This window comes from Gossypium arboreum, chromosome 9 (assembly GCF_025698485.1).
Source record: "Gossypium arboreum isolate Shixiya-1 chromosome 9, ASM2569848v2, whole genome shotgun sequence".
Lineage (NCBI taxonomy): Eukaryota > Viridiplantae > Streptophyta > Magnoliopsida > Malvales > Malvaceae > Gossypium > Gossypium arboreum.
In genome coordinates this window covers 11,974,759-12,001,093 of record NC_069078.1, presented here as the reverse complement: position 1 = coordinate 12,001,093, position 26,335 = coordinate 11,974,759, and the positions used below count along the sequence as shown (strand labels likewise).

Genomic DNA, 26,335 nt, shown 5'->3' with positions numbered 1-26,335 from the left:
GAATCACCCTCTTAGATTGACCATCGGTCTGAGGATGGAACGCAGTACTGAAGTCCAACCTCGAACCCATAGCCTCATGCAACTTTTTCTAGAACCGAGAAGTGAAATGAGGCTCTCTATCAGAAATGATTGAGACCGGTACCCCATGCAGTCTCATTATCTCAGAAATGGAGAGCTTCGCCAACTTCTGAAGAGAATAGTCGGTCCTAACCAGAATGAAGTGCGCAAACATGGTCAATCGATCCACGATGACCCAAACATAATCCTTCTTAGTGGGTGTTAGAGGCAACCCACTAACGAAGTCCATCGTTACTCGTTCCAACTTCCATAGCAAAATCTTAACCAGTTGCAACAAACCCCAAGGTAACTGATGCTGAGCATTAACTTACTGGCATGTCAGACATCGTGCCACAAAATCAGTAACCTCCCGTTTCAATCCCGGCCACCAGTACAGTTCCTGAAGATCTCGGTACATCTTATTCCCGTCGAGATGCATAGCATAAGGGCTACTATGCACGTCTCTTAGAATAGACTGCCTCAGATCAGTATCATTCAATACAAAAATTTGACCACGGAAATAGAGTACTCTACCATTATTTAGCCCAAAGTCTGTAGTGCTACCACTCTCTACTTGACGGAACCGAAGACCCAACGATTTATCCTCTAACTACTTATCCCGAATCTGTTCTATCCAAGTTGGTTTAACTTGTAGCTCAGCCAACAAACTTCTATTGTTGAACAAACTAAGTCAAGCGAACATTGCTCTCAGATCAGTTATCGCCCTACAGCTCAACGCATCGGACACCACATTGGCCTTTCTAGGATGGTACTCAATAGTACAGTCATAATCATTAAGCAGCTCAATCCATCTACGCTGCCTAAGATTCAACTCCTTCTGAGTCAGGAGGTACCTAAGGCTTTTGTGATCAGTGTAGATAATACCTCTCGCCATATAGATAGTGCCTCCAGATTTTCAGAGCAAAGACTACGGCGGCTAATTCCAAATCATACGTTGGATAATTTGCCTCATGCATCTTGATCTGACGACACGCATATGCTACAACCTTACCATCTTGCACCAGACACAACCTAAACCTACATGCGACGCATCACTGTAAACCACAAACTCCTTCTCAGGTTCAGACTGTATCAGAACAAGAGCCTCAGTCAGAATAGTTTTAAGCTTTTCGAAGCTCTCCTACTTCACATCAGTCCACACAAACGGAACACCCTTACGTAGCAGCTTAGTTAAGGGCACTGTAATCATTGAGAAACCTTCCACAAACTGCCGATAATAACTTGCCAGACCCAAAAAACTACAGATCTCAAATACATTCTTAGGTTGTTTCCAATCCAGTACAACTTCAATCTTCCTAGGATCGACTCGAATCCCCTCAGCAGACACTACGTGCCCTAGAAAAGTGACTTCACAAAGCTAGAACTCACACATACTGAATTTAGTGTACAGTTGCTTCTTATGTAAAATCTGAAGCACAACTCTAAAATGCTCATCATGCTCATCTTTAGTCATAGAGTATACTAGAATATCATCGATGAAGACCACGATGAACTGATCCAGATAAGGCTGAAATACTTAGTTCATCAGATCCATAAATGCAGCCAGAGCATTAGTCAGACCAAAAGTCATTACTAGGAACTCGTAATGTCCATAATGAGTCCTAAATACAGTCTTATGCACATCTACCCCCTTAACCCTCAATTGATGATACCCTGAATGGAGATCAATCTTAGAGAATACTGAAGACCCTTAGAATTGATCAAATAAGTCGTTGATCCTTGAAAGTGGATACTTGTTCTTAATGGTCAGCTTGTTCAATTGCCGATAGTCTATGCACATCCTCATGGTCCCATCCTTTTTCTTAACAAAAAGAACTGGTGCTCCCTAAGGAAACATACTCAGAAGGATGAAGCCATGGTCTAGCAACTCCTGAAGTTGAGCCTTAAGCTCCATAAGCTCCTTCGGTGCCATACGATAGGGTGCGATAGACACCAGAGCTGTACCAGGAAGAAGCTCAATCTTAAATTCCACTTCTCGATTCGGAGGTAAACCCGGTAGCTCCTCAAGAAAGATGTCCAGAAAATCCCTTACCGTTCTAATGTCCTTTATAGTAGAGCCTCTAGAAATAGAAACACTAATATCGGCTAAGAACGCCTCACATCCCTTACGAACCAGTTTCTCAGCCACCAGTGCAAATATCACATTAGCTAAATAATTCTGATGTTCTCTAATCATGACTACCTCATTATCCTCTTCAGTTCTCAGGATGACCCTCTTAGTCTCACAGTCTAAACTAACACGGTGCTTGACCAGACCAACCAGTCCATACACAGAATAAGGTTGAACTTCTAAAACAGAAGTTCCATTAGATTAGCAAGAAATACCAACCCTTGAACATATAGTGGAACATCTCTATACAGTTTGTTAACCCGAATTGATTGCCCCAGTGGACTTAGTACAGTCACCTCACTAGAAGTACTTTCAACCAAAATCCCCAAGTTTTCAGACATAGTGCTAGCTACATAGGAATGTGTGGAACCTATGTCTATCAAAGAAAAATAAGGTATATAATAAATTAAGAACGTACCAATAATGACGTCTGGAGCATCTTTGTCCTCTCGGCGACGAGCAACATAAATAAGAGTAGGCTGCCTCACCTCAGTCTGTCCAGCACCTCTGTCTGGTGTTCTCTATCCACGGCCCATATCGTTACCACCCTTAGCCTGACCACGGCCTCTCGGTGGCTGCTGAACTACCCTCTGTGGCTGCACAGTACTAGAATCCAGAGCTTGCACCTAATCGGCCCTTAGCGGACACTCCCGCATGTGGTGCTCTAATGACCCACACTTCAAACACAACCTAGTCCTCCTCTAACACTCACCCTGATGGCATCTACCACAATCTCCACACAGTTGCAATCCAATAAGAGCAACAGAGGGCCTAGCTCTAACCGACCTATCAGTCCTTGCTTTTTTCTTAGGCCTCTATACCGAACTCGAGGGCTCTGAATCCCTCTTGTTCTTACCCCTCTTACGATCTCTATTTTGGCACTTAGTACGCTTAACCTTTTCGGCAATCTTCGCCTTCTCTACTAGAACGGAGAACTCTCATTCCCTCTGTGGGGATATCAACACCCTCAGATTATCCTTAAGGCTATCCTCAAAATAGATACATCTTTCATATTCAGACGCCACCATACCTCTCGCATAGCGGCTCAGTCTAAGAAATTCAGCCTCATACTCGACCAATGATCGGTCTCCCTGAGTGCTCACGCCTGCGAGCATCAATGTAACTTGCTCCCACATACTTCCCTAGGAAGGCAGACTTAAAGAACTCCCACGATAGGTGTTCGGGCTGAGTGCCTTCCTTAACAGTTAGCCACCATTGATAGGCCTCATCATGAAGCAACAAGACTGCACCCTTCAATTTCTGCTTAGGGTACAGTCTAAATCATCCATTATCCTCTCAGTAGCCTCTATCTAGTACTCAGCCACATTAGGGGTGACTCTAATGACACCTCTAAAAGTACAGCTCCATTAGACCAGAGTCGTTCTATAATCGACCCTTGACCCTTAGATCCAGTGTTGGGCCTAGTGACCCTCTCTAGTATCCTTAACATAGCTTGGGACAATGCATCGTCCCCAGCCATGCGATCTTGAGACCTAGTCTCAGTAGCAGGTGACACCTGGTCTCACTCGTTTCTAGGTTCTGTATGGTGCCCAAAGAAGAGGACTCAATTCAAGGCCCCTTACAGCTTCTACCTCGACCTCTAGTACCACGTCCATGGATACCTCGTGCGCTCATGTCTATTCGAATTTATCTGTATTACAAATTTTATGAATCAGTTACAATTTCAGTATTTATTAACAGATGTTTTATGTAAACCAATATCATAAATTCAGAGTTTATTTTTCGTAAGTACAGTCTCTATAAGTTTCAGTTTCACTACAGTTTCAGTATACACTATCTAGAGTGTTTTCAGAATAGACTATCTATAATATCAGAACAATTTATCAGAATACTTACACGATCGGCGCCGGAGACTCGGTGTACCACATTCTCAGTCAAATTATTTCAAATCATTTGAAAATCAGTTCTTAAAAACCAAGTTTTAAAACCCAAAATCCACAGACGAGTTTTGCAACCTGGCTTTGATACCACTAAATGTAACACCCCAAACCCTACCTAGACATTATGGCCGAATCTGGCAATGTCACATGGAATGAGATTTGGAATCGAAGTTATCAAGTTAAAACCGTTTCCATTTATTAGCTTCTATTTTTCTCTCGTCAACTTAAAAATTAATTTCTCGTTAATTTGATTCGTTTAAAAACATATCTTGTAATTGAAGCTTTTAAAATCGTGATATTAAAGAAAACTGTTTGCGTTTAGGTAAAACATTGTTTTTAATTAAATTGAGTTTTCGTTGAGTTTTGCAGTTTAAAGGTCCATGAAAATAGTTAAAATCCAAAATATATGCAAACAGTCCAAAAGTACCAAATTACATCAAAAGTACCCAAAAAATAAATAGGATATAAAAACCATAAATGGAATTAAAGCAGTTCAATATACATGTGGTCACCGTTGAGTCGTCTGCCGCTCTGATCCTTTTAAGTCTGGGGTTTACATGTACAGATAAAATAGAAAGGGGTGAGTTTACGTAAACTTAGAGTGTAATCCCTATAGAAGACATGTATATAGTCATACAACAGTTTATCAGTCAAATGCAGTCTGGGGCCTAAGCCCATTACAGATTCAGATACAGTTTAGGCCTTAACCCATTTAGATATAGTTTCATATATAAATTAGGGCCTTAGCTCATCTCAGATACAGTATGAATACAGTAACAGAAATTAGTATCCTACCCACCAGCCCCTACACACCATCTCCGACAATCCCTACACACCATTTAGGGTTTAAAACACCCACCCAAACCTACACCAAGTCGTACCGAATGCGACACATATCAGTAATATTGCAGCTGAGCTGCCAGATAATAGTCATGAAAGCCTTTCAATACACTTCCTCCAATAATTAATCACTCCACCCCAATGCAGATGCAACTAAAAATGCTCAATCCAGACATAAAGAAATACATGCTTACATACTAAAATTCAGTTATCAGTCATACATACGAATTAGTAAACATGCATAAATTTACATGCTTAATACATACATTATATATTCATGTAACACGATTTAGGGTCTATGTAACGCTTACCAACCCTACAGTAGGTTCAAAGTCGTCTTGGGCGACCCATGCAACACTAGGAAACATTTTATCTAAATAGGCCCATACGTCCATGTGGCTTGCTCGTATGGCTCACACGCCCATGTGGCTTGCCCGTGTGGCCCACACACCTAGATTGGCCTTGGCTCATGTAGATCACACAGCTTGACCCAAATTCCCACACACTTGTGTGGACTACCCATGTGAACCCACATGCCCGTGTGGATTACCCTTGTTGACCCACAGGCTCGTGTGGCCCACACGGCCACACCTCAGCCACCACACGGTCGTGTGCTGCACATGACTATGTCTTTATCGACCACATGGTCGTGTTGTCGCACACGGCCTACTACATGGGCGACCACACACCCGTGTAGCGTCGACAGTTTACAGTTTCAGCTTTCACTGAATCCCGTTTTTTGCATTTTCGGGTACACATCTATTTCGAAAGCAATGAAATAGTAACCCTAAGCTCTCCAAAACCTAATAACAACAATCCAAAGGCCACTTAACAACCCGTTTACGAGCCAACACTTAAGCTGAAAAATTACACAAGTGACTTACCGATGAAACAAGCAATCCTTAGCTTGGTTTAGGCTATCTAAGCGTAACTTTATTGCTCACCATGTTTTCCTACTTCAAAAACATGCATAAAGTTCCTTAACTTATATACCAAACTGCCAATACAATAATTAAGCTTTAACCAACATGTTGAAAAAACCATGTTCCAGAAACTAAAATCCCACTTACTAGAATAGTGCAATGATAAATCTAACTTATACATATTTTTATTCCATGCTTAGCGCATTTATGGATGATATCTCCTTAGATTTGGTGAATTCGATGCTCCTAATCCTTTAATTTCATGCTTTATACTTGGGTGAGCATAGGAGAGTAAAAAGAGCAAGAAACCGGCTGAAAACAGAAAAAATAGACCCACATGGGAAAATAACACGGCCTGGACTTCCTCACACGAGCGTGTCACACGGCCATGTCAATTTGGTAGGATCGAAGCATGACTTACACAGGTAGACCACACGCCCGTGCCTATTTAACAACCTTGACCACGGGCTGGAGTAATTACACACGGGCGTGTCCCTGCCGAGCCCAAGTTTAGTCCTATTCGAAAAAGGCCAATTTTTAGGGCTTTTAGGCATTCAAAAGCCTATTTGAACACTTAAGGAGGCACTTAGGAGGGGGAGGCAGGTAGGAAGTAAGGAATTACTCAAAGAAAGCCGATTGATCCATCTCAAGAGTCAGATTCATCATCAAGACTGAAGATCCCCCTTCAAGTTCCTTCAGGAGTTTTAGGTTTTCTTATGTTTTGTTATCTTTATGCTTTTGAGATGTTTTCTTTTATAAATATGAACTAAACCCCCTAAATACCTATGGGGAATGAAACCTAAGATAGATCTTGTTATTATTATCTGAATTATATGATAAATATTTGACTTGTTCTTAATTATGTGTTCTTAATTCTTGTTTTAATATTCCAGGATATTGATTCAAGTTAGCGCTCTTATTCAGAGGAGGAATATACCCTGTCTAAGAGTAAAATTGTCATAATTAAGCAGAGTTGATTGTGCGCCTAGAGATAGGGTGACAAGATTTTGCTGGATTAGGGTGAAACCTAATAAGGGAATCCATAGATCAAGTTAATACAATTCTACGGTGTTAATTAGAAAGAGATTTCAATTATTCAACCTAGGGTTAGACGTTATTAGTCTCGAGAGAGATAATAATATAACTTAGGGATTTCTACGGATCAAGTCAAATGAATAAATCGTCTGATTCAGAGTCAAATAACAAGTGAAGTCTAGGTGGATTTTTCCTTAGGTATTGTCTCAATCAATCGAATTTTCCCAAAAGTATTTTCTCAAGTTTTCTTTCTGTGCATTCTTAGTTAGTAATTAGTTTAGATAACCAAACCTCTTAATTTTTAGGCTAGATAATAAAAAGGAAGAAAATACTAGTACTCGTAGTTCCTTTGGGTTCGATAATCTGGTCTTGCTGAACTATACTACTGTTCGATAGGTACACTTGCCTTAATCGTGATAATAAGTTAGTCTCAAGAATGTTTCATTTATAAATCTTTAAAACCTGTTACGAATATCACGCAACCAAGTTTTTAGTGCCGTTACCGGGGAACTAGAATATTAGAAACACTTGATTTTTATTACTTTAGCCATTTTACTTTTATTGCAATTTAAATTTTTATTTTCTTTTCTAATTCTTCATTTATTTTCTTCTGGCAGGTTTTTCTAGTTTATGACCAGAAGAAACCAGTCAGGACCACTACTTTTTGACGGTGAGATCGACCGCACAGTTCACAGAAATCGGAGAGAAATAAGGCGAAGCTTAAGATACACAGAGGATGAGCAAGAGGACAATACTTCAGCCACAACCAAGGATATGGCTGAAAACCAAGAAAATCCACTACCTCCTGCGATTGCTGCTGATCCAGTAAATCAGAATCCTGCTCCACGCACTATGTATGATTATGCTAAACCTAATTTAATAGGAATTGAGTCAAGTATAGTTAGACCTGCTATTGCTGCAAATAATTTTGAACTGAAACCTAACACAATTCAAATGATACAATAGTTTGTTCAGTTTGATGGTTTGTAGGACGAGGATCCCAACGCTCACTTGGGAAATTTCCTAGAATTTTGTGATACCTCTAAATTTAATAGCATTTCTGGGGACGCCATTTGCCTTCAGTTGTTTCCCTTTTCGTTAAGGAATAAGGCTAAAAAATGGTTGAACTCATTACCACGAGAGTCAATCAGTACTTTGGAACAAATGACCGAAAAGGTTTTATTAAAATATTTTTCGCCGGCTAAAACAGCCGAATTACGTAACGATATCTCTTCTTTTGTGCAAATGGATTTAGAAACACTCTACGATGCATGAGAGAGATACAAGGACCTTTTGAGAAGGTGCCCTCACCATGAGTTACCGCTTTGGCTACAGGTTCAAACATTTCATAATGGCCTAAATCCTTCGACTCGATAGATGATTGATGCAGCCGCTGGAGGAACTATCAATAATAAGACACCTGAGGCGGCTTATGAATTTATTGAGGAGATGTCACTGAATAACTATCAGTGGAAAGTTATGAGAACAAAGTCGACGAAAGCAGCCGGTGTTTTCAACCTCAACGCGGTTACTATTCTATCTAACCAAGTAGAACTCTTAAATAAAAAAATTGACAGTTTGTGTGGTTCTACTCAGGTACATCCAGTGATGAGGTGCGATTCGAATGGAGGAGGAGCATGCACAAAATATCAACCCTTCAACCCTAGCATCGAGAAGGAACAAGTCCAATATATGGGTAACAATAACTCTAGACCCTAAAATAACCCATATAGTAACACTTGTAATGTAGGTTGGAGGAATCATCTCAATTTCTCGTGGGGCGGTCAAGGAAATCAAAGGCCACAACATCTTCCAGATTTTCAACAACAACCTTACCAGAAGGAAAAGAAGCCGAACCTTGAGGAGATGTTAACAAAATTCATCTCTGTTTCAGAAACTCGTTTCCAAAATACCGAGACAACCCTTAAGAATCAACAAGCGTCAATCCAAGGGCTTGAAACTCAAATAGGTCAACTCGCTAAATTGATATCTGAACGACCACAAGGTAGCCTGCTGAGTAACACTGAACACAACCAAAAAGAGCATGTGAAAGTAGTTACACTAAGGAGTGGGAAAGTGTTAGCTAAATCTGAAACGAATCCACCACAAGAAGCTGACAGAAAGGAGGTCGAACCCGAAAACAATGACAATCGAAGGCCAAAAGAATATAGACCACCAATCTCATACCCAGCAAAGTTGAAGAAAGACCACATGGATGAACAATTCGGTAAATTTCTTGAACTTTTTAAACAACTGCATATTAACTTACCTTTCGTTGAGGCTATATCACAGATGCCTACATATGCAAAATTTTTAAAAGAGCTTCTGACAAACAAAAGGAAGTTTGAATACTTATCTATAGTGGAACTTAATGAAGAGTGCTCAGCCATACTCCAGAATAAACTACAAACCAAACTAAAAGATCCAAGAAGTTTTACTATTCCCTGCTTAATTGGTAGTTTGAATCTTGATAAAACACTAGCTGATTTAGGCACCAGCATTAATTTTATGCCATATAAAATGTTTAAACAACTTGGTCTTGGGGAACCTAAACCCATTAGGATGAGTATTCAATTAGCTGATAGATCTGTTAAGTATCCTAGGGGAATTATAGAGGACGTACTTGTAAAAGTAGATAAGTTTATATTCCCTGTTGATTTCGTTGTGCTTGACATGGATGAAGATAATAAGGTGCCTTTAATCTTAGGTCGGCCATTTTTAGCAACTGCTAGGGCTGTAATTAATGTGGGTAATGGTAAGTGGGTACTTAGAGTAGGTAACGAAGAGATTATTTTTAAAATTTATGATGCCATGAGATTTTCTAGTGAACAGGATGACTCATGTTATTTTATCGACTCTATTGATAATGCTACTCAAGATTCTTTTCAGGAAATCGTACACAAGGACACGATGGAACTGTGTCTCGCCCAAGGAGAGTGGATGAATGATGATTCTGAAATAGGAACCGAATTAAACTCCAAGCATGACTGTTGTGGCTAATGAGAAGAATGAATTAATCCCAACATGGACAGTCACTGGTTGGGGAGTGTGCATTAATTATTGGAAGCTAAATGATGCCACGAGAAAAGACAACTTTCCCCTCCCATTTATTAACCAAATGTTGGAAAGATTGTTAAGACACATGTACTATTGCTTTTTAGACGGACTCTCTGGCTATTTCCAAATCCCAATAGCTCTTGAAGATCAAGAAAAGACGACATTTACATGTCCATACGGTACATTTGCTTATTGTAGAATGCCTTTTGGTTTATGTAATGCTCCTACTACTTTTCAGCACTGCATGATGGCCATTTTTGATGAACTCGTAGAAGATGTCATAGAGGTATTTATGGATGATTTTTCAATTTTCGGTAACTCTTTCCATCTTTGCCTCAGAAATTTAAAACGAGTGTTAATTAGATGCGAGGAAACAAACCTTGTGCTTAACTGGGAAAAATGTCACTTTATGGTTCAAGAAGGTATTGTATTAAGACATAAAATTTCTAGTAGAGGGATTGAGGTGATAAATCTAAAATTGAAACCATTGAAAAACTACCTCCCCCTAATTCGATTAAGGCTGTTAGAAGCTTCTTAGGACATGCTGGGTTTTATAGAGGATTTATTAAAGACTTTTCTAAAATAGCTAAGCCTTTGACTAAATTACTAGAAAAAGATGTGCCTTTTAATTTTGATCAGAAGTGTTTAGAAGAATTTAATACTTTAAAGGATAAACTGACTAAAGCTCCAATTATAATTGCACCTGATTGGAATTCACCTTTTAAACTAATGTGCGATGTGAGTGATTTTACAGTAGCTACAGTTTTGGGACAGTGAAGAGATAAACATTTTCAACCTATCTATAATGCTAGCAGGACTTTGATAGTCGCACAAGAAAACTACACCACTACAGAGAAAGAGCTGGTAGCTGTGGTTTTTGCATTCGATAAATTTAGGCCATATTTTGACTAAAACTGATGCAAAACCTCGGCTCATTCGATAGATCTTATTATTGCAAGAATTTGACTTGAAGATTGAGGATAAGAAATGAGCTGAAAATCTTGCGGCTGACCATCTTTCCAGGCTTGAAAACTCAAGTACCGAAGAACCAGATGACATTGAAATAAATGATTCATTCCCTGAAGAATAATTTTTTGCTATATTTGATTCTGATGAACCTTGGTTTGTAGATATTGCAAATTTTTTAGCCGCTAACATTATCACAAAAGGGTTGACACATCAGCAAAAGAAGCGATTCTTCGCTGATGTGAAAAACTACTTCTGGGAAGACCCTTTCCTTTTTCGTAAATGTGCAGATCAAATCAGAAGAAGATGTGTTACAAGGACAAAAGCATTGAAAATCTTGGAACATTTCCACTCAGGACCGACTGGAGGACATTACGGTGGAAATAAGACCGCGCATAAAATCCTCAAATCAGGTTTTTATTGGCCCACTCTATTCAAAGATGCCAACAGGTGTGTTACTTATTTTGACAAATGTCAAAGGACAGGTAATATATCCAAACGTGATGAAATGCCTCAGACATGTATGCTCTCATGTGAAATATTTGACATTTGGGGTATCGACTTCATGGGTCTGTTCCCTAGTACATTCAGAAATAAATATATCTTAGTAGCTGTTGATTATATGTCCAAATGGGTTGAAGCCCAAGCTTTACCTACTAATGATGCCAGAGTAGTAGTACGATTCCTTAAGAAACTTTTCTCTCAATTTGGTACACCTAGAGAAATTATCAATGATAGGGGTACTCATATTTGTAACGCCTAATTCGATAAGATCCTTAAGAGATACGGAGTTCATCACAGAACAACTACCCCTTATCCCCTTCAAACTAGTGGCCAAGTCGAAGTAGCGAACCGAGAGCTTAAATGTATCCTAGAAAAGACTATAGAATTAAACAGGAAGGATTGGGTGATGAAAGTAGATGATGCTTTATGGGCTTATAGAACTGCTTTTAAGACTCTTATAGAACATCACCTTATAGACTTGTTTATGGGAAAAGTTGTCACCTACCGGTTGAGTTAGAACACAAGGCATTCTGGGCTATAAAATTTCTAAATCTTGACCCCAAACTTGCAGGTAAAAACAGGTTGATGCAGTTGAACGAGTTAGATGAGTGGTCAATGCATATGAAAATTTGCGCCTATATAAGGAAGTAACGAAGCGCTGCCACGACGCTCGTTTGAAGCAACGAAGGCAATTTGAAGTTGGAGATCTTGTCCTGTTATATAACTCGAGGCTCAAATTATTTCCGGAAAGCTTAAACATGATGGTCAGGTCCTATGTGTCCATATGGCACAGTAGAGGTAAGTCATCCATCACAAGGCACTTTTAAGGTAAATGGACATTGTCTCAAAATGTATAATGGTGAGAATTTCAAAGACGATAAAGTGGAGCTACGGCTCTACGAAATTACCTAAATACACCCACAAGGTAGAGTCGAGCTTAGACTATAAATAAACGCTTCTCGGGAGGCACCCTGAGCACTAATGGTGTTAACTTCTTTAAATTTTAGTCTCTAACATTTAATTCACTAACTGAGTCACTGAACACAGGATTTCCAGAACCACACGGCCAAGAACACGGCGCGTGCCGTAGGTCGTGCACATACCACGGGATGCAACACGGACATACAATACGGCTGTGTGAAAACAGAGCAAAAATGTTTCCCCAACATGGTATCCGATAAAGTTGCCACCGTCGTGCGACGTGGCCATGGGCAATCCTGCCAAAATAACATGGGCAATCGACACGACCGTGCAGACCGATTGTAGTGGAGCCTGTCAAAATAACACAGGCTTGCGCCTGCATACACGAATGTGAGAGAAGTGAACAGAGATTGACACGGTCGTGCAACATAGCCATGTACAAAAATGCGCCCAATTTCGAAAACCACGAAATGCTCGGGCTAAGATGAGAGCACACGGGCATGCCCCACGGTCGTGTACGCCAATTTCTCTATAAACACCTATTATTGATTTTATTTTTATCTCTATATTTTGAAATTATTTCTTTTATTTCCTTTTAATACTATTTTATCCTCAGTTTTTACAATTTTTATTTTTCGGCTATTTCATTATGAGTAATTATGCTTCAGTATATCTCCTAAAGAGTTCCTGATTTTATCACAGTCATAAAGAGCTCCAAAACTCATCATCAAATAGGAACTAAAAAAAAACTCCAAAGGCAAAAGACTTACGGATTAATGAACCTCTACCACCACCGGAGTATCCTCCTCCACCCTCATCATTACTTTGGCCGATTATTCTCCATAACTCCAATTCAAGGAGTTCATTCATCATTCAGGAAGTTCCACTTCTCTCCCTATCTTATGATTATAAATCTATCTTTGTACATTGAGGGCAATGTACATCTTAAGTGTAGGGGAGTCTTTTATATCATCATTAGAAATCCCTGAATTGTGTCTTATTCTTACGTGAATCACTCATATCACTATTAGAATGAATTTTAATTAATTTATGATTTTTATTGATATGTCTTGAATTAAAATATAGGCATTTATGCATTGAGTGTTTAAACTTTAGGACATTAGGGAATCAAGCATGATAAGTTGATTTTTGAAGAATTAAAAACTTTTAGGTTGTTTTTCCCAAGTTTAGGTATTATATTGAGTTGAAATTCACAGGTTTAAACATCAAAAAGCCATAATTTTGGTGAGATTTTGAGCCTTTAGAGCATCTATTATTTCTTTCATGCTCATTTTTATTGTTGCTTTGAGTGTGTCAGTATTGAATTGTTATTCTAGAACTTGCTTGATTATGCATGTCAAGACCACACCATTTGATTTGATATGTCAAGATGATAGAGGCACTTAGGTTTAACCCACTCACTCCACAAAAGCCTACCTTCATAATTAACCCTTAGTGAACCCCTTTGAGCTTAAAAACCATTAATTGATTTACCCTAAATATTAACCCATAACCCATTCTTGTTGAAATCCCCTAATGTGATCCCTATTTTTGTCAAGATTTGATTTGAACTAATTGCTTAGCTATGTTTTGTTCTTCTAAATATTTGAATTGTTCTTAAAAACAACAACAACAACAACAACAACAACAACAATACTTACATACATATTAGTAGTAAATTGCCATTTTTTTGAGCTTGAGTGTTAATTCCATATTCTAAGAAGAAGCTCACTTGTATTCAACTGATGACTAGTCATTTTTCTAGCTAGGTAATTTTTCAATTCAATCTCGATTCTAACCTTTTCTTTCAGCTTGTGACCACACCCCCTAACCAAAGCCATGTTTTAACCCTCTAAAGACCTTTTTGAATGAGGTATCATCTCAAGATATAGTGGTGGAGATTTGATTTTCAAGCAAGCCTATGGTAATAACTTCTCATATTGACTAATGAGTGCTTTAATTGATGTCTTTAAACACCTTGAGTGACTTGAGTGAATCTTTCTTCAATTTTTAGGTATTGATAAGGATTATAAATTGAGAAGAATTTATTTTCATCGTGAGTTGAGGATTTTGCTTGAGGACAAGCAAATGCTTAAGTGTGGGGGTATTTGATAAACCGTAATTTATACATATTTTTATCCCATGCTTAGCGCATTTACGGATGATTTCTCCTTAGATTTGGTGAATTCGATGCTCCTAATCCTTTAATTTCATGTTCTATACTTAGGTCAGCATAAGGAGAGTAAAAAGAGATAGAAACGGGCCGAAAACGGAAAAATGGACCCACATGGGAAAACAACACAGCCTGGACTTCTACACACGGGCATGTCACACGGCCATGTCAATTTGGCAGGATTGAAGTACGACTTACACGGGTAGACCACTCGCTCGTACCTATTTAATAGCCTTGACCAGGGGTTGGAGTAATCACACACGAGCGTGCTACACGGGCGTGTCCCTGCTGATCCCAAGTTTAGTCCTATTCGGAAAAGGCCAATTTTTAGGGCTCTTAGGCATTCAAAAGCCTATTTAAACACTTGAGGAGGCACTTAGGAGGGAGAGGCAGGTAGGAAGTATGGAATTACTCAAGGAAAGCCGATTTATCCATCTCAAGAGCAGGATTCTTCATCAAGACTGGAGATCTCCCTTCAAATTCCTTCAGGAGTTTTGGGTTTTTTTATGTTTAGTTATCATTATGCTATTGAGATGTTTTCTTTCATAAATATGAACTAAACCCCCTAAATACCTATGGAGAATGAAACCTAAGACAGATCTTGTTATTGTTATCTGAATTGTATGATAAATATTTGACTTGTTCTTAATTATGTGTTCTTAATTCTTGTTTTAATATTCTAGGATATTGATTCAAGTTAACGCTCTTATTCAGAGGAGGGATAGACCTTGTCTAAGAGTAAAATTGTCATAATTAAGCGGAGTTGATTGCGCGCCTAGAGATAGGGTGATAAGATTTCACCGGATTAGGGTGAAACCTAATAAGAGAATCCATAGATCGAGTTAATGCAATTTTAGGGTGTTAATTAGAAAGAGATTTCAATTATTCAACCTAGGGTTAGACGTTATTAGTCTCGAGAGAGATACTAATATAACTTAGGGATTTTTATGGATCAAGTCAAATGAATAAATAGTCTGATTCAGAGTCAACTACCAAGTGAAGTCTAGGCGAATTTTTCCTTAAGTATTGTCTCAATCAATCGAATTTTCCCAAAAGTATTTTCCTAAGTTTTCTTTCTGTGCATTCTTAGTTAGTAATTAGTTTAGATAACCAAACCTCTTAATTTTTAGGCTAGATAATAAAAATGAAGTAAATACTAGTACTTGTAGTTCCTTTGGGTTAGGCAATCCGATTTTGCTGAACTATACTACTGTTCGATAGGTACACTTGCCTTAATCGTGATAATAAGTTAGTCTCAAGAACGTTTCATTTATAAATCTTTAAAACCCGTTACGAATATCACGCAATCATGAGAAACACCAAAATAACGAGGCGAAAGGACTACCATACGAAATATCAAAATTGATAGAGGAAGAGGAAAAAGAAAATGCAGGGAGAAGGAGATGAAACGTTAGTTTCTTTCTTGCTGGGAAGAGAAATTTAAGCATATACAAACATTTACTAGAATTATCCCCAAGAATTATCCCCAAATCCCCCCTTTTGCTCCTCTAACCCCACTACTGATAACTTTCTCAGAATTCTTGTTTGACCAAAACTCTTTCAGTCAAATGAGAAAAAATAAACTCCCACGCTTGTGTAGGAATTCAAACACAAGACCTCCAGCACAACACAACACAACCTTACCACTTGAACTAGCAGTCCCAGTCTGATATAGAACTACAGGCAACTAAATATAAGCCCATTGAACAGAGATAGGGTTTAATTCCAAAAATAACAAAAATTGCCAAAGGTAGGACTTGAACTTGGGACCTTTCACACATACCCGAAACACTTAACCACTAAAGCAAATACACAATTGTGTCACCTTTTAACAGAAACAAAAATAAGAATTTTGGGGTGTTACAGTAATAATATAGCTTATTTAAAATATGTAAGGTTATTTTAGTAATTTGCTTGACCAAGTTGTTATCGAGTTGACTCTTAACACCAACTCAGTCACACTTAAATAATAACATAGATATACAAACAATGTGAGTGAAACAATTTGTATCAAACATTAAAATGTATACAAATATAAAAACAAAACTTTGGTTGAAATGATAAAGACAAATTTTTATTAATGATGGTGGCATGCGTTAAAATCACAACATTTGAATTTTTTGGTTTTCTTAAAAATAAGAAAAAGATAAAATTACCCTCATAATAGTATAATTTATTTAAAATATGTAAAGTTGTTTTAAAAAAATTATTGGATGAATTTGTGTCGAGTTGACTCGTGACACCAACTTTATCACACACTTAAATAATAATAAAAAAGATAAAAGTGAAAAAAATAATACAAAAATTATTAAAATCTCGAAAAACATATAAAACTCATGATAGAATAAGTAATAGTTTACAATATAGAGCAACGAAAAAGATCAAACATAAATATCTCCAACCATTGTCTGAACCAAATGCCAAAATCCAAATGTTGTGACACCACTGTCGAGTATGTCAAACCACCGATGAGGACTTCGAATTTAGTTATACAAAAAACTAAAAACCACAAAGTCTTCTAAGCATTTAGAAACCTCACTAGATGGAATATATATATTTTTTTGTTTTAGGTGCTTAGGGACCTTAAGTTTAGTTGGTATTTATAATGGTGGTTCCTTATAAAAATCACCAAATGCATGTCCCACTATCACACAAACAAATGTGTTAAAGTAGTGGGCAGTAAAACATCGGGTCATTCTCACGAACCAAAAGGCAGTTCAACATTCTCCCACTTGGTTCGTTTTGCTCATGAATTGTAACATCCTGAATTTGGGGCCTAGAAGAGTTGGGTTTTGAGTGCAGGATTGAATAGAAGAAAACTGAATAATTAGGAAGTTTTAAATATTATCGTTTGAGAAAAAAATTTATTTTCTTAAATTACCACTAGAAAATTTTCTTGTATTTATTATTACGGATATTTTAAATTTTTATGAAATTTTAATTAGTATTATGAGATAAAATTATTATTATTAGAAAAATATTCTGTATGTATGTTTGAAAATTTTATGGAAATTATTATTATTTACTGTATTATTGATATTTGAAATTTTTATTATTAGATATATTTATAAAATTATTATTATTATCGGAAAGGAAAAAAAATATTAGTTGTAATGCCTTGATTTTTGGGATTTTTTTTGGGGTTTTGTGATTTTTAGTAAATCTTGAAATTTTCATGTTCTAAATATTGGAATTATGTTTAAATGTGTTAGTAGACCTTTAGAAGGCCCAAGACTAAGCTAAACACGGTAAAATATCAAGGTGGGATTTTTAAGTGAATAGGAGATTTGGTTAAGTGGGCTTTTAAGAAGAACTGCGTAAGTTATGACACAAATAAGGCCTTGGTGAAGTGGCAAGGTGGCGCCACTAAGTTCCTAAAAAAGTGCCTTTGGGAAGGAATTGGAGGTCCGGGTTCAAGTTGTAAGGTAGGCATATTGTTTTTCTTTTAATTTTTAGGCATGTACTAGGCATGTGATCACACAAGTAAATTTCGACAAGGGCCTTAGAGATGGGCCGATTGCTCTAATTTAATATTAGGGTTAGGTTCTTTTCTTTTCTATCTTGGAGAATTAGGGTTAGCCACTGAAAGCTTTCTTTCATCTTTTACGAATTCTCACAAAAGCCGAAAACACAAGTCTATTTCTCATTGTGCGAATTTTCTTCTTCTCTTTTCCTCCATGTTTTCTCTTCCTTTATGCTTCTCCTTCTAGCGAAACCTTCGACCATCTTATTCACCTTCTTTGTCGATCCCATCTTCCATTAAACCTTCATCACCAATCGCCATTAAAAGGCCAAAATCCTGAAAACTCACTACTTGTGCCGATTTCTCCAAAGCCAAATCCTTCAGTATTTTTGCTTCTTCTGATCAACATTCATCTTCTCTAAACCCTTAATATCTGTCGGCAATGTTACTCCAAGGTTATAGCCTCAAACCATCATCTTCTTCATCACCTAAAAAGCCGAAATACCATAGATTTAGGGACTTATAGCCGAAACTTCAGATCTTCTAGATTCGAGTTCTACCATCGTTTAGAGGATAAATCAGATCGGATCTGCGTAGAAATCAAAGAGGAACAAGTGGTAAGTGCTCATCACTTCAGATCTAGTCTTATTTTACAACTTCAAAAAAGCCGAAGTCCCTAAAATCTAGGGAGGCTGTCGATTTGGGCATGTGGCTCTAAAGGCTTTTAACTGATGTTTTCTGTCAATGATTAGTGTCTTCTTAAGTGTTGGATTGAAGGCGTGGGAGTTGGAGCAAACGGATTCGGAGCTAGCTATCGATTTTGGCAAAAAGGTAAGGTTTCAAAGGCTTTTAGGGACATGGTTCGGTTATGGATAAGTAGGTTTTGGGTTTAGTGATTATGGTTTGTAAATAAGAACTATGCTAATAAATTGTAGGACATCGAAAGAGGTCTCAGAAGCAGTCGTCGCAAATCAGGTGTGTACCGAACACCCTTTCTTAGTTCAATTCGGCAAAAGCCGAAATGCCAAAATTCCGGCATTTCATGATCATGTGAGTATGCGAATGCTCTCAAGGCATAGAGTAATTGTTAGATCCGCACCGCAAGGTGGTAAGCAAGTTCGTGTGACGTTTTAACGTATTTAGAAAAAGGGGCTTGATGGGCCAAAACGGGCCCAATGGGCTTACTGGACCAATATGGGTAAGAGATGGGCAAATTAGCTTTGTTAGGTAGATGGTGGAATCAAATTGCATAAAACTGATAAAAATTACTGAATTAGCTTGTGTAGTAGCGTAGATCACGAAATTACCCTAAAGAGCAAAATTAAAATTACCCTAAAGAGCAAAATTACCAATATACCCTAGGGTTTAAATTGGTGAACTGCATGAATAATCAATGTTGTATTTTACATGATATGCTTTTATTAATATCTGTTGCATGGGGTTGGGGTATTAATGGAGGAAATCTGAAAGTGGTTCATCCACGTCTTGGAGGCTTTGCCTCAATCGACTGAAATTGAGCGACGTTCTTTGCAATGTGTGTGTGTAGAAATTTGGGTGGGTTGAGATATTCCCCACAAGGTGTGTAGAAATGGATGCAGGCGGTGTAGCGGTTGGTGGGTTGAGTAGTCTCCCAGGATGGGCTTGCATTCATTATTCTTGATGTTACTCATGTTCTTGAATCGGGCCTATGGGCCACACTGTTATGTAAAAGGGCTAAGGCCTTGCTCTTGTATTCGAAAAGGGCTTGACCTCTGTGTCTTGTTATCTGAATAGGGCTTAGGCCCAATGGGCTCGAGTGATTTGGGCTTTGGATGGGTTTCTGATACACTGAGTTTTCCCAAACTCACCCCTTCCTCTTCCATCCTTGCGGTGAGCCCTAGAATTGGTGGACTTGGGTGGGCGGGATTCAGAGTGGCCATGAAGATTAATTGCCGATTTTAAAGAAGTTTAGCCTTTAATTTGGGTTATTTTATTTTTTTATTTTTTTGTTATGCTTAAAGTTGTAATAAGGCCGCTATTTTTAATTACTTTTATTGTGGGGATTATTAAACTGGCTAGCACTAGGGTTCGTTTATAAAATCTACTTGTTTTTAAAAAGATCACGATGACGCATAAAAGTTTCCATAAAGTAAATGTTTTCCCAAGAAAATAAATAATTTAAGCAAACGTTTTGCAACCTTAATCATTTTCTTAAGATGGTCATAATCAAACGGTTTTTCTCAAAATTATACGAGATGTTAGAGTGTGGCAATAGCGGTGTGCATGTCTAGGATTGGATCCGAAGAGAGCTTGGTACTTAAGCAGTCTGACGGACTCACCTCCTCTTCTTCTTGGTTTCCTACCTGATGCGCAGCTTCCATTCACTTTAACTTACTTTTAAAAGTGTCTTTTACAACACCAACTCAGCTTTTCCAAACTAAGTGTTTTGAACGCATCAATGTGGCGCATCAGATCCGGTCATAACATCCAGGCCGGGTTTGGGGTGTTACATTTAGTGGTATCAGAGCCTAGGTTGCAACAACTCGACTATGGATCGGGTCCGAAAATCTTTTCAAAAAAAAAATTTAGGCCTAAGAAGGGTATTTTTGGAAAGGGCAGATTTTTTGAAGATGTTCAAGTTTTTCTATTTGTTAAACGGGGTTAAATCAATTGTTTTAAAATAAAAGTGTTTTCAAATCAAATCTTTTTTTTTTCGATAAAACAAAAACATGGGTTTTTATGGACTGATCAGGAAGTGGCACACTGAATCCCCGGCACCAAGTCTGTAAGTATTTCTGTTCCTCATATTACACTGTATTAAGATATTATTGTAGATAGAACTGAGACCATATCATGACATTATAACTAGGGCAACCTTAAAAACTCTAGAATACCGAGATTGTAGCTAGGCTATGATTCTGTGAAAATAGAAACTTGAAAATACTATCTCTGCATAAGACATGTGAATAAATAGTAAAATATTTGAGACCTTTGTAGTTATTTGATATGTGTACTGGTAATGTAGAGCATTGATATGGATTCTGGGGTAAGCAAAGTCGCCAACTTTGGGTAGCGGTAACTCGAGCTTGGTCTTGAGGCCTTCGCCGAGTTAGTAAGGAAAGTGGTAGAGGAAGTATTGGATACAAAATTAAGGAAATTAGGGAAGCGCTTCAAGCGGGGTGCTTGGAGTGTAAGAAAAGGAAGGATTCTAGTTCTCGAAAACCAAGCCTCATTCATGAAACATGTTAAGGCACGGCCAAACTATCCAATCTGCAAAAGCGCAGCGGACGTCATTCGGTGAATGCCATAGGAAGACAGGAGCATGTCGTAGATGTGGGTCCAAGGAGCATCGAGCTCGGGATTGCCAAGTTTATTTTATTTAAATATATGTTACGAGTTGTATGCGTGCCTGATAAACGTTTCTTTATTTCGGTAATTAGATGTTCGGGTCGTACTAAGATTTATTTTTAATCGAGTCTTGCGATGAAAGCATAGTGGTTTGACTTGAGTAATACGGTTAGTTGATAGTTTGAAATTTCGAGGACGAAATTTCTTTTAAGGAGGGTAGAGTTGTAACATCCTGAATTTGGGGCCTAGAAGAGTTGGGTTTTGAGTGCAGGATTGAATAGAAGAAAACCTGAATAATTAGGAAGTTTTAAATATTATCGTTTGGAAAAAAATTTATTTTATTAAATTACCACTAGAAAATTTTCTTGTATTTATTATTACGGATATTAAAAATTTTATGAAATTTTAATTAGTATTATGAGATGAAATTATTATTATTAGAAAAATATTCTTGTATGCATGTTTGAAAATTTTTATGAAAATTATTATTATTTCTTGTATTATTGATATTTGAAATTTTTATTATTAGATATATTTATAAAATTATTATTATTATCGGAAAGGAAAAGAAAATATTAGTTGTAATGCCTTGATTTTCGGATTTTTTGGGTTTTGTGATTTTTAGTAAATCTTGAAATTTTCATGTTCTAAATATTGGAATTATGTTTAAATGTGTTAGTAGACCTTTAGAAGGCCCAAGACTAAGCTAAACACGGTAAAATATCAAGGTGGGATTTTTAAGTGAATAGGAGATTTGGTTAAGTGGGCTTTTAAGAAGAACTGCGTAAGTTATGACACAAATAAGGCCTTGGTGAAGTGGCAAGGTGGCGCCACTAAGTTCCTAAAAAAGTGGCGCTGGGAAGGAATTGGAGGTCCAGGTTCAAGTTGTAAGGTAGGCATATTGTTTTTCTTTTAATTTTTAGGCATGTACTAGGCATGTGATCACACAAGTAAATTTCGACAAGGGCCTTAGAGATGGGCGATTGCTCTAATTTAATATTAGGGTTAGGTTCTTTTCTTTTCTATCTTGGAGAATTAGGTTAGCCACCGAAAGCTTTCTTTCATCTTTTCGAATTCTCACAAAAGCCGAAAACACAAGTCTATTTCTCATTGTGCGAATTTTCTTCTTCTCTTTTCCTCCATGTTTTCTCTTCCTTTATGCTTCTCCTTCTAGCCAAACCTTGACCATATTATTCACCTTCTTTGTCGATCCCATCTTCCATTAAACCTTCATCACCAATCGCCATTAAAAGGCCAAAATCACGAAAACTCACTACTTGTGCCGATTTCTCCAAAGCCAAATCCTTCATATTTTTGTTCCTTGTGATCAACATTCATCTTCTCTAAACCCTTAATATCTGCTCGGCAATGTTACTCAGAGGTTATAGCCTCAAACCATCATCTTCTTCATCACCTAAAAAGCGAAATACCATAGATTTAGGGACTTATAGCCGAAACTTCAGATCTTCTAGATTCAAGTTCTACCATCGTTTAGAGGATAAATCTGCATCAGATCTGCGTAGAAATCAAAGAGGAACAAGTGGTAAGTGCTCATCACTTCAGATCTAGTCTTATTTTACAACTTCAAAAAAGCCGAAGTCCCTAAAATCTAGGGAGGCTGTCGATTTGGGCATGTGGCTCTAAAGGCTTTTAACTGATGTTTTCTATCAATGATTAGTGTCTTCTTAAGTGTTGGATTGAAGGCGTGGGAGTTGGAGCAAACGGATTCGGAGCTAGCTATCGATTTTGGCAAAAAGGTAAGGTTTCAAAGGCTTTTAGGGACATGGTTCGGTCATGGATAAGTAGGTTTTGGGTTTAGTGATTATGGTTTGTAAATAAGAACTGTGCTAATAAATTGTAGGACATCGAAAGAGGTCTAAGAAGCAGTCGTCGCAAATCAGGTGTGTACCGAACACCCTTTCTTAGTTCAATTCGGCAAAAGCCGAAATGCCAAAATTCTGGCATTTCATGATCATGTGAGTATGCGAATGCTCTCAAGGCATAGAGTAATTGTTAGATCTGGCACCGCAAGGTGGTAAGCAAGTTCGTGTGACGTTTTAACGTATTTCGGAAAAAGGGCTCGATGGGCCAAAAGCGGGCCCAATGGGCTTCTGGACCAATATGGGTAAGAGATGGGCAAATTAGCTCATTAGGTAGATGGTGGAATCAAATTGCATAAAACTGATAAAATTACTGAATTAGCTTGTGTAGTAGCGTAGATCACGAAATTACCCTAAAGAGCAAAATTATCAAATTACCCTAAAGAGCAAAATTACCAATATACCCCTAGGGTTTAAATTGGCTGAACTGCATGAATAATCAATGTTGTATTTTACATGATATGCTTTTATTAATATCTGTTGCATGGGGTTGGGGTATTAATGGAGGAAGTACTGAAAGTGGTTCATCCACGTACTGGAGGCTTTGCCTCAACTGACTGAAATTTGAGCGCGTTCTCTGCAACTGTGGTGTGTAGGGCTGGGTGGGTTGAGATATTCCCCACAAGGTGTGTAGGGCTAGTACGGGGTGGTGTAGCGGTTGGTGGGTTGAGTAGTCTCCCGAGATGGGCTTGCATTCATTATTACTGATGTTACTCATGTTCTTGAATCGGGCCTATGGGCCACATTGTTATGTAAAAGGGCTAAGGCCTTGCTCTGTATTCGAAAAGGGCTTGACCTCATCGTGTCTTGTTATCTGAATAGGGCTTAGGCCCAATGGGCTCGAGCTGATTTGGGCTTTGGATGGGTTTCAGATACACTGAGTTTTCCCAAACTCACCCCTTCCTCTTCCATCCTTGCGGTGAGCCCTAGAATTGGTGGACTTGGAGTCAAGGGATTCAGAGTGGCCATGAAGATTAATTGCCGATTTTAAAGAAGTTTAGCCTTTAATTTGGGTTATTTTATTTTTTTATTTTTTATTATGCTTAAAGTTGTAATAAGGCCGCTATTTTTAATTACTTTTATTGTGGGGATTATTAAACTGGCTAGCACTAGGTTCGCTTTTATAAAATCTACTTGTTTTTAAAAAGATCACGATGACGCATAAAGTTTCCATAAAGTAAATGTTTTCCCAAGAAAAATAAATAATTTAAGCAAACGTTTTGCAACCTTAATCATGTTCTTAAGATGGTCATAATCAAACGGTTTTTCTCAAAATTATACGAGATGTTAGAGTGTGGCAATGGCGGTGTGCATGTCTAGGATTAGATCCGAAGAGAGCTTGGTACTTAAGCAGTCTGACGGACTCACCTCCTCTTCTTCTTGGTTTCCTACCTGGTGTGCAGCTTCCATTCACTTTAACTTACTTTTAAAAGTGTCTTTTACAACACCAACTCAGCTTTTCCAAACTAAGTGTTTTGAACGCATCAATGTGGCGATCGATCTGGTCATAACATCCGGCCGGGTTTGGGGTGTTACATTTAGTGGTATCGAGCCTAGGTTGCAACAACTCGACTATGGATCGGTCCGAAAATCTTTTCAAAAAAAATTTAGGCCTAAGAAGGGTATTTTTGGAAAGGCGATTTTTGAAGATGTTCAAGTTTTTCTATTTGTTAAGCGGGGTTAAATCAATTGTTTTAAAATAAAAGTGTTTTCAAATCAAATCTTTTTTTTCGATAAAACAAAAACATGGGTTTTATGGATGATCGAAGTGGCACACCTAATCCCGGCACCAAGTCTGTAAGTATTTCTGTTCCTCATATTACACTATATTAAGATATTATTGTAGATAGAACTGAGACCATATCATGACATTATAACTAGGGCAACCTTAAAAACTCTAGAATACCGAGATTGTAGCTAGGCTATGATTCTGTGAAAATAGAAACTTGAAAATACTATCTCTGCATAAGACATGTGAATAAATAGTAAAATATTTGAGACCTTTGTAGTTATTTGATATGTGTCTTGGTAATGTAGAGCATTGATATGGATTCTGCGGGTAAGCAAAGTCGCCAACTTTGGGTAGCGGTAACTCGAGCTTGGTCTTGAGGCACTTGGCCGAGTTAGTAAGGAAAGTGGTAGAGGAAGTATTGGATACAAAATTAAGGAAATTAGGGAAGCGCTTCAAGCGGGTGCTTGGAGTGTAAGAAAAGGAAGGATTCTAGTTCTCGAAAACCAAGCCTCATTCTCGTGAAACATGTTAAGGCACGCCAAACTATCCAATCTGCAAAGATCGCAGCGGACGTCATTCGGGTGAATGCCATAGGAAGACAGGAGCATGTCGTAGATGTGGGTCCAAGGAGCATCGAGCTCGGGATTGCCAAGTTTATTTTATTTAAATATATGTTACGAGTTGTATGCGTGCGATAAACGTTTTTATTTCGGTAATTAGATGTTCGGGTCGTACTAAGAATTATTTTTAATCGAGTCTTGCAGTGAAAGCATAGTGGTTTGACTTGAGTAATACGGTTAGTTGATAGTTTGAAATTTCGAGGACGAAATTTTTTAAGGAGGGTAGAGTTGTAACATCCTGAATTTGGGGCCTAGAAGAGTTGGGTTTTGAGTCAGGATTGAATAGAAGAAAACACGAATAATTAGGAAGTTTTAAATATTATCGTTTCGAAAAAAAATTTATTTTATTCAATTACCACTAGAAAATTTTTACTGTATTTATTATTACGGATATTTTAAATTTTTATGAAATTTTAATTAGTATTATGAGATAAAATTATTATTATTAGAAAAATATTATCAGATGTATGTTTGAAAATTTTATGAAAATTATTATTATTTATTGTATTATTGATATTTGAAATTTTATTATTAGATATATTTATAAAATTATTATTATTATCGGAAAGGAAAAAAATATTAGTTGTAATGCCTTGATTTTCGGATTTTTTGGGTTTTGTGATTTTAGTAAATCTTGAAATTTTCATGTTCTAAATATTGGAATTATGTTTAAATGTGTTAGTAGACCTTTAGAAGGCCCAAGACTAAGCTAAACACAGAAAATATCAAGGTGGGATTTTTAAGTGAATAGGAGATTTGGTTAAGTGGGCTTTTAAGAAGAACTGCGTAAGTTATGACACAAATA

The 26,335-nt window shown here is 37.6% G+C and overlaps 1 non-coding gene across 1 annotated transcript; it reads right to left on the bottom strand.

Annotated features, from left to right (window-relative positions):
* Positions 1 to 8,100: 8,100 nt before the first annotated feature.
* LOC128281174 (small nucleolar RNA R71) lies at positions 8,101 to 8,206 on the bottom strand. Its single transcript, XR_008271386.1, has one exon. It is a non-coding gene; the product is annotated as a small nucleolar RNA R71 (small nucleolar RNA).
* Positions 8,207 to 26,335: the final 18,129 nt, after the last annotated feature.